The 9,806-nt window shown below is 37.3% G+C and overlaps 1 long non-coding RNA gene across 1 annotated transcript in view; it reads right to left on the reverse strand.

Annotated features, from left to right (window-relative positions):
* Positions 1 to 7,501: 7,501 nt before the first annotated feature.
* Positions 7,502 to 9,806, reverse strand: part of LOC135199780 (uncharacterized) — a 3,095-nt gene continuing 790 nt past the window's right edge. Inside the window, exons 2-3 of the long non-coding RNA XR_010311119.1 lie at positions 8,287 to 8,507; positions 7,502 to 7,639 (exon numbers count right to left, since the gene is read on the reverse strand). This is a non-coding gene — a long non-coding RNA (uncharacterized LOC135199780). The remainder of the gene's footprint in view (positions 7,640 to 8,286; positions 8,508 to 9,806) is intronic.

The raw sequence follows: 9,806 nt of genomic DNA on the forward strand, positions 1-9,806 counted from the left end.
TATTCTCATGTCTTTCTTTTAAATAATGAACAGTGAAATAGCAGATCAAAAAGCAAAACAAAAAATAAATATTGAAAAAATAAACAAGGAAAGCGGTCTTAATGTTAAGAGGTTTGGTTGTTAACTGATGTAGAACATCATAGTCAAAAGGCGATGTTACAGGAATAAAAAAAAGAGAGAGAGAGAATGCGAGTAATAGGCAGTTAGGCAATATGTAATGGTGTGGAGGTAATTTGGTAGTTTAAGGAAGGAGACAAAGACAGTCAGTAGTTTGACAGAGTATTTTGAAATGATTATACATGTGTCAGTTTTACATGAACTTGAAAGGTTCCTTATGGCCGAAAATTCTTTTGGTTTTAAAATGCAGCCAGTGCGATAACTGACACCTCTATGGGAATCGATGCGGACTTTCAGTAAGCGTCGGGTAGATCCGACGTGATTTCCAATATTACATTTTGGACAAGTATACTCGTAGACAACGAAAGAACGCATCAACTCCGGAAGGGTCTTTGAATTTGAAAAGTCTGCGTATTGTTAATGGGTTATTGAACGCAAATTTAAAATTAACATAGGAGTAAAAGTGATTAGCGCTGTTGTCAGTTCACGTCTAAAGGCTGCATTTTTTACATATGGCAATGAAAAATACATTTATTTCCTCGAACTTGAGGACACAATACACTGGGCTGATAAATATTGCTTAAAACATCGTTCCTCCTTTTAATGACGAGTTGTATCAAATATAACATCATAAAATTCACATAAATAATCTAAGATCCTTATCTTCTCCACATCGAGTTCTTGTATCATCATTATGTCCATTTTAAATTTTTTCATTAATGACACCAATTTCATTTGCTTCATGAGTTCCTTTAATTCATTTTTATTTAGAGTTGCCACTGTTAACGCCATTGTAAGTCTACGATTTCGATATCTTTTCCTTTTGCGTATGACAGGTCATATTCACTTGATTACCTTTACGCTTTTCCTGTGAATAGTTGTCTCGTGTTAGTTTAATTTTATCTACACTCTCCATATTCACATTCCAGTTGCTCGAATCTTCAATTTTTACATATTGTCTAGTCAGTTTAACGTATCATTCACAGTAATTGCTTCACTAGTTCCCATTCCAGTGTCCATTTCCATATCTAAATCATCCTCCCCATTCTCTCTGTACACCGCAATTATAGTTACTATTTCCTCCATCCCTCTAACGAACCTGTTTTTTTTTTCCTCTAGCATTTCTACATATTCGTCAGTCACCGGATTTATTAAATCAGTCATCTGTCGAAGTCAGCACGCGGTCACTCTCCATAACTTCCTTTTCGCTTTGTTTAACTAAAACTCTTTCATCTTCATTTACACCTCTTTTCTCAGTTACTCTGGATTCTGACTGTTCCTTCCCTCTTCATCTCAGTGGCCAGAAGCAGGTCATCCGCCATATTTAGTGTATCCTTTTCAACTGGGTTTTGTTCTTCTCCGACTTGCTTATTCGTGTGTCTGTCATGATCACATCCAGACCATCTCTCTTCCTTTTACCAGATACCTTTTCACTGCTTAAATCCGGAAAATCATTTAGATCATATACATTTAACTTGGAAGTTGACGCTGTACTACTTTTTCTCTCTTATTTTACTGGATAGATTCTGATAGATCATAGAATTAAATTCAAACAGTGACAGTTGCATCGGTGCTGTCAAAAAATGTTATCTCAGATACGAAATATCAACGGTGAATCTTTGTCCACTCAGCAAATTAGAAAATAATTAAGAAATTTATTATATAACTGTCTTAATTATTTTCTAATTTGCTGAGTGGACAAAGATTCGCCGTAGATATTTCGTATCTGAGATTTAACGGTTCCGGAAAAGAATTTCTTTTCTGGATAACACGTTTCGACAGCACCGATGCAACTGTCACTGTTTGAATGCATTTCTATGATCTATCAGAATCTATCCAGTAAAATAAGAGAAAAAGAAGTACAGCGTCAACTTCCAAGTTAAATGTATAGGATTTAAATGATTTTCCGGATTTAAGAAGTGAAAAGGTATCTGGTAAAAGGAAGAGAGATGGTTTGGATATGATCAAAACAGACACGAATAAGCAAGTCGGAGAAGTACAAAACCCAGTTGAAAAGGGTCCACTAGACGAGATGGATGACCTGCTTCTGGCCACTGAGATGAAGAGGGAAGGAACAGTCAAATTCTCGAGTGCCCAGTAACTGAGATAAGAAGTGTAAATGAAGATAAAGGTTTTAGTTAAACAAAGCGAAAAGGAAGTTATGGAGAGTGACAGCGTGCTGACTTCCACGGTAGTGGCAGAGATACGACCGATGACTGAGGGATTTGTCAAAAGGAAATTAAAACCAAGCTATTATTCAATTCAGTGCCTGAGAACTGTACCTGGTCGTGTATAATGTCTCATTTTTAACATGATTAACTTTACACATTCATCCACGAATACCGACTTCGATAATGTCATGGCCACAGCGTCATCGGAAATCCAGTTGAGGTTTGGTCTGCAATCATACAAGTAGAAATAATTTCAACTCATCAAAGCATTTATACATTAGGTACTTTGGGTTTTCAAAGAATGAATATCTTTGTTGTATTTACAGGAGGCACTTAGCAACTTTCAAGTTCTGCATCGGACATTCTGGTCTAGGTATTAGCAGCTCTCAAGTTCTGCGTTTGATATCACGGTATTTATACCAGCAGCTTTCTTGACAACTTATTTGGTGTTCCAGCAACTGTCAAGTTCTACATTTAACATCTCCGTTCAGAAAGCCGGTAACCCTGAAGTTCTTGATGTTCAGCTAACACCCACAAACATACCCATATTTGAGTGGCCTTACTAAAGTTACTTTTCTACCCGCGTGTTTGTTTCACATATTTTATCCAAGTATCCTAGTTGTCTAGAGACTTTTCCATGGCGAAAACCTTAACTTCGTTGAAAGCAAAATAGATATTGGGGCTAGGTCCCATTTTCTGGATGCTTACGTAGCGTCCACACAAGGGATATGAGCTGTTGGTGGAGAACTTCTGGTATTCCATGACGTTAGGGGGTGGTCCTGGGAAATAGTAGAATAAATCCCAGCTGGAAAAGTTCCCACTGACTGCAGGAAGTATCTTGCCAACTCTAATCTAGAAATGAGAGGATTTATAATATTAGAATTGAATTCTGTTGCCAATGCCAATTGACATAAGCACATTTGCCTAGTTTCTCAGGAAAATAAGATTTTTGGTGCAGCACTGAAAAATTATTTCATAACCTGCATCATGAGTTATCCTCCCAAATGGTAAAACATTATTCGATGGTTCATTGCTCCCTTGCCAGTCACTCTCGGGTGATTCATTAAAGTTTAGTGAAAATGTTGAAAACTCCATGATGTTCAGAGGTAATGTGGAGGGAAACATGAATTTCATATTAATTCCCATAAACAACCCATCAAAATCCACCCAACCATTCCTGAGACATTATGTTGAATGTAAATATTGTATTATTATGGATATCCCACCCGCATATATAATAACATAATATCAAACCTTGAACCAAATGAAATTTCACTTGATAATTATTATGCTGAAAGGACGACGATGTTGTATAGGGTGAAATATTGGCTTTTTCTAAGCAAACCCGACCCTGGGACTCTCTTGACTGATTGGTGTGTCTTTATGCAGAAGGAGAAGCCGCCACCGTTGGTTATATTGCTACGCCATATTAGTGGCTTTTGGCTTCGAGTAGTAAATCTAAAATGGTACAGGACTAATCTGACCTCTCGGCCTAATGCACAGAAACTGCTTATAAGGAGACAACGACCTTTTTTGAGTTTTAAATGCCAGAAATGAAAACAGAGTAAGAAGTTTCCAAGTACAGGACAGGGGAATAAGAGGAGGCCTCAAGCTCTTTAAATCTGGAATAAGAATTCCATATTTAGTAAACAGGATAAGTCCCAAGTCTAGAAAAATAGAATAAGAAGTTTTGAGTTTAGGAAAATTGAATAACTCCCAAGCTTTTTCTAAGCAAACCCGACCCTGGGACTCTCTTGAGTGATTGGTGTGTCTTTATGCAGAAGGAGAAGCCGCCACCGTTGATTAATTTCCTACCTTATAGTGGTTTTTGACTTTGAGGAAATCTAAAATGGTACAGACTAATCTGAGCTCTCGGCCTAATGGACAGAAACTGCTTATAAGGAGACAATGACCTTTTTGAGTTCTAACTGCCAGAAATGAAAACAGAGTAAGAAGTTCCAAGTACAGGACAGTGGAATAAGAGGAGGCCTCAAGCACTGTAAATCTGGAATAAGAATTCCATATTTAGTAAACAGGATAAGTCCCAAGCCTAGAAAAATAGAATAAGAAGATTGAATAAGTCCCAAGGCTAAAACAAATACAATGTAATGTGAATTCTCAAGCCCAGAAAAATAGAATAAGAAGTTCCAAGTACACGAAAATTGAATAAGAAGCCCCAGTTTCAAAAATAAATAAATATAACATTAGAACTTCAAGTTCAGAAAATTGGCAAAGAACTATCAAGTCCAGTAATGGAATGGAATAAGCTTAAAGTTCAGGAAACTGAATAAAAAAACTTATTCTCATGACAACGGAATAATGAGGCCTCAGGCAGGAAAAGTGGATGAAGAAGTTCAAGTCCAGGAAAACTGAATGAAAGACCGTAGCTCAGATAAATGGAAGAAGTAGTAGTCCCAAATGGCCATATCAAGGGAGTCTTAACACATTTGTCTTACACCTCTTTCGACTAGAATTTCCTTCAGCAGCAAAATGCATGAGCTACTTTTATCAATTTCCATCGCAACGGAGACATTATCATAAATCTGAAGTTATTCTGACTGATAATTCTTCAGTACAAGGAATGTGCAAGTTTTAAATTCTAGGACATATCATTGTTATCGTTTCTAAAATACTGCCAAAAACATTCTACAGTTACAGTAGTGGAGAACAAGACATATTTAACAACAGATTTCTACATTAGTGATGACACCAGGTATTGTGATTCCCTTGGCTCAGGTTCTTCAAGGGAAATGGAGGCTGTGAGGATCTAACGATAAAAGACTATGTCTTTAATATAACTAAACGGAAAGTGGGATCTCTCAGCAACATTGAAGACTTGAGCGATTACCAAAATACCGATATACCACTAAAACACTATTAAAAAGATAAACTTAACTTAACCTAGGGAGCAGCATTCTTCCTAAGGTCTTCTCTTCGCGCTCTGATGCCATGTAGCTGCGTAAAAATAGCCACCGCACATTAAAAAAGAAATAGTAAGACGTACTGTAATGTTACGTCATACTCTGCTTTCCATTTCCAAAACGTGTAGCGCAGTGGAAAGATTTTAATATCTTCCATAACGTTATGAAATGTTTGAAAGATTTAAGTAAAATTTCACACCAAACGGAACACCAGGTTAGTAAGACTTGCACCGTCCTTTACTCTTTTTCAAAATGCGTCGTCCTATTCGTATTTAATTGTCACCCTCTGCAGTCCAAACACCTCCACCTGAGATTATCATTTCTAAATTAACGACGTAAGGTCTCAGCGCACAGTGAGATTTTTAATAGAAAATTCGCCATTTTAAGTTTTTTTAATGTTTTTCCTTACCTCAATAGTAATGAATTGTTTGCTGTGGCCGCCGCCTCCAAAAGGCATCACGTGAACTTCCTTCACCACTCTGTTTTCTCCAAGATCCACGTACCACCAAGGTTTTGGGGTTTTATGAGGTTCAGAGTGGAAATAGTTGGTTGTGCTGCTGTCGATGCCATCGACAGCCATCCTACTGACCATATCTGATGGTCTGTGAAAGGTCAAAAGAAAACACAAATTAGTGCTTGATTCTGTTCGCGCTATGAGTGATGGGTGCACATATGTATTTTGTCTGTGTTGTTAAACCTCCTCCCCTAACTGATGGTGGTTAGAAACCGAAGGGGGAAACTAGTCACTGACTCAGTCATTCTTAATGGTTGAATTGAGGCTTTTCTGTCCTGACTTATCACCCTCCTTGATTGACTCGCAACCAACTTCATTAAGAAGCAAGTTAAAATGAGTTTTTTGCACAGCGTATTCTCAAGGCCACCGAAAATAGATCTCTGTATAATGTATGAGCCGCGATTATGACTAACTTTAACCTTAAATAAAATTTTAAAAACTACTGAGGCTAGAGGGTTTTTAGTATGTTTGATGATTGGAAGGTGGATGATCAACATACCTATTTGCAGCCATCTAGCCTCGGTAGGTTTTAAGATCTCGGGGCGAACAGAAAAAGTGTGGACAGACAGACAAAGCCGTCAAATAGCTTTCTTTTTAGAAAACTAAAACAGGTCACTCTTATCACAGAATGCCAAGTCTTTTAGTTGTACTGGAGTTTTCTCACCCAACATCAACTCATTCAATATGGTAACTTTAACCTTCATCCTATAAGATATTTAGTCTTTTTTTTGTAATACCAAATTCTTTTTTAATACCAAATTCACCTATCTTCAAATCGTTTGTTCATTAGTAACTTACGCAGTACATACTAAGTAATAGTTTATTTATTTCTACCATAACATTCCCCTTGAGATTTACTTCCAGTGAGTAATATAACAGATTTTTATTATACTCAGATGAAATTCATCTGCCCTCCTGCATTGTTTCGAAAACTTACTCAGTCCAGAAAGCCACACTCCCAGTTGCCTTTCCCTGAGCGATATTGACCGTTTATTGTACTTCAGCTATCATGAGATTCCTATCAAGATAGGTGTAGCCAGTAACCTATTCTTAAGAGCCGTATGAATTTGTTCCCCAGATTTCCTGGAAAAAGAATTTGAACTAATTCGTAAGCAGCTTTCGTCTTTAAGGTATCCTGACCATATAACTGAGAAAGCAATTCACAAAGCAAACGGTTGTTTGCAGCCTAGTTAAATGCAGGGTATTTCTGAGTATTCTAAGGATGTTTGGGCCTGTGGATAAATGTATAGCAGTATTGCACAAGCCCGGGTTTCTTTCTCATGCCCCTAGGTTAGGTTAGGTTAGGTTAGGTTAACTTAGCTGAGTATTTGATCTACTTGTAATTTGGTGTGGGAAACATAATGAGATTATTTTCAAGACGATTCTATGGTTAGTTTTGAAGATATGGCGTCACGCTTTTTTCAGGGAAGGTCACAGGGTACTCGGGTACAGCTCGGGAATATGCTTCTCGGAGTAGCATGAATTGGATATTAAAACGACATTTGTAGCTTAATGATTGCATAAACATTACAGTGATGTGATAGAAAAAATTATATATATAATATATATATAATATATATATATATATATATATATATATATATATATATATAGTATATACACCTATATATGTTATATGTTAATAATGTATAATATGTAGGTATAGGTGTGTATGAAACACATTCCCAAGAGTGCTAATTTCCATGAGTTATATCCCAAGATTTGTTATGGTAGTAAACTCACCAGCATTCCTGAATTATTTCAAAACTTACTCAGTCCAGAAGGCCACACTCTTAGTTGGTTTTCCCTGAGCGACACTGACCAAAGTCGGTAAGTGCGTCACTCTCCGAAACGTCCGCGTCTTCTCACCAATGGAAGGCACGGTTAGGTTCTCCCCTGAATGCGACACCCACCAGCTGAAAATCAGGAAATTAACCGAGGTAAAAACCGGTAAGAACGTTGCAAATCAACTTTACTTTTCGAGGTTTTAAATTAAATTTTCTTAAATCGCAAAAATATTATAAAAGATATTACGAGGTATCCTACATTCTTTGCAGGAACTGAAAGGGAGATTAGCTGGAAACTACGTTCTTTTCTTTAACACAAAAGGAAGCAGAAATTAATTGAAATTAAACTTCAAAACCCAACTCCCTCCATCGAGGACAGTTGAGTTCATCAATAACTATTAACTTTACAGAAGGCAATTGGATATCAGCAGCATCATATCGGTTATTTTTTATTTTGTAATTGAATGCTACTAAACAACCAAAGGAGTCGACGGATTGAAAAAGCAGGTTGGCTAATACAAACATGCTATATATTGGCCCTTGAGCACAGAGAGATATAGTTGAGATGGATGTGGAAAAGTTGGCTTTGTGACCTCATATTTCACCAAGAAAATTGTGAATGGCTGTCACTTACAAATGTTAAATACTGAAAGACATGCCCTCTCTCTCTCTCTCTCTCTCTCTCTCTCTCTCTCTCTCTCTCTCTCTCTCTCTCTCACAGGTGAATAAAAGCCCAATGGCAGAAGCCAGTCAATAATTGCATAAAGCCAACTGACCTGCAAACAAATACCATTCGCATTGGTACTGTAAACACAAGGAAGCACAGCCAATTCTTGAAGTTGTGTTTGGGACATCCCACGTTGCAGAGGGGCAGCAAGACTCCCCATTTGGTGAATAGCAGGAGAAGACCTCTTGTGCAGTTGCAAGCTCAGTTCCTTTGCCGATGATCAGCATCCAACCAAAGATCTCCATGACCACAGAGGAACAGGGCATATTTCTGGAAATGAAAATTCCGTAGAATAAGAAACAAGGTTTTTACAAGGGTTTTTAATGTTTGCCTCATGGAAATAATGTTGTACTAATGCACAATATTAAGTAACGGAAACCAGCGTGAAAGGTGCTAAATAAACTTTTTTTCATTATGTTGATAATTACACAAATATCACCATAATACCAGAAGAGTGTGGAACAGGCCCTATTTCTGGAAAAGGAACGTTGCCACTGCCTTGAAAAAAGGTTGGAAGTTGGACCTGTTTCACATACTGAAGCATTACGAAACCTTGAAGGCAATTATATGATTATTTAGAATTCATTATTAATTCTTTCCATTTGCTATTTATAATTAGAAATACCTCTGAAGATCTGCACCCCGAATTATGTCCGAAAATAGGAGGCCACTACTACACAGCAGCTATGGCAAACACAGGATTGGAGAACATTGTTAGAATGACACTACCTGGCTTCAGTCTACCAAATGCGGCCCTCGGGCAACTTAGAAGCCCCGGACAGAAGCAGAGGTACCATATCAATTAAGTAAAGGATGGAATGAATGTTTGCCCTGTCCACCTGCAAGTTGAAAAATAATACTGACTGACTTCGTGGCAGCAGAGCTATAGAAACGGAAAGGCCGTTCGAAGGTAAACAAATTATTTCAAGAAGCACTACTTCGTCTTTAAAGGCCTTTAAAGATGGAGACTCTTGGACAATCAGGGAAGATGGTTCAGTTTATTTGTCAATGATGGATGGCACTTATTTCTACTTAGCAAATGTCAATGATGGATGCCACTTATTTCTACTTAGCAAATGTTAGCAAAGATTTCCAATACAAACGCTGTCCCGTATCTGTACACCTAATGTAACGGCCCGTTTTACCGTCACCAAAATACTCTATTCAATTTCCTCTTTAAGTATCCATATACCACTGATATGAAGTCCACAATAAGGTAGAATCATACAACAAACTCAATTTTCAAAGTGCAAGGATGAATTCAAGGTAGGAGTAAACAATCAAAACGAAAAACCATAAATTTAATCCATAAATAACCAGATAGAAATTACACCTGAACCTCTTTGAGTACAGGAAATAAATGAACTACTATGACACTTAATAATAACTCAAAACACGCACACAAAATTAAGATAGTATAACCAACACACACAAACCAAAATAAGGGGGCCCAGAAAGGAGGAGGAAATCGAAAAGAAAGAATATCCTGACGATTTACAGGCTAATTCTTAGGTAAACCAAACTTAGTTATCAATAATGCTTCGTTATCAATCATACTTATTATTCTTC

Source organism: Macrobrachium nipponense, chromosome 26, assembly GCF_015104395.2.
Source record: "Macrobrachium nipponense isolate FS-2020 chromosome 26, ASM1510439v2, whole genome shotgun sequence".
NCBI classification, from domain to species: domain Eukaryota; kingdom Metazoa; phylum Arthropoda; class Malacostraca; order Decapoda; family Palaemonidae; genus Macrobrachium; species Macrobrachium nipponense.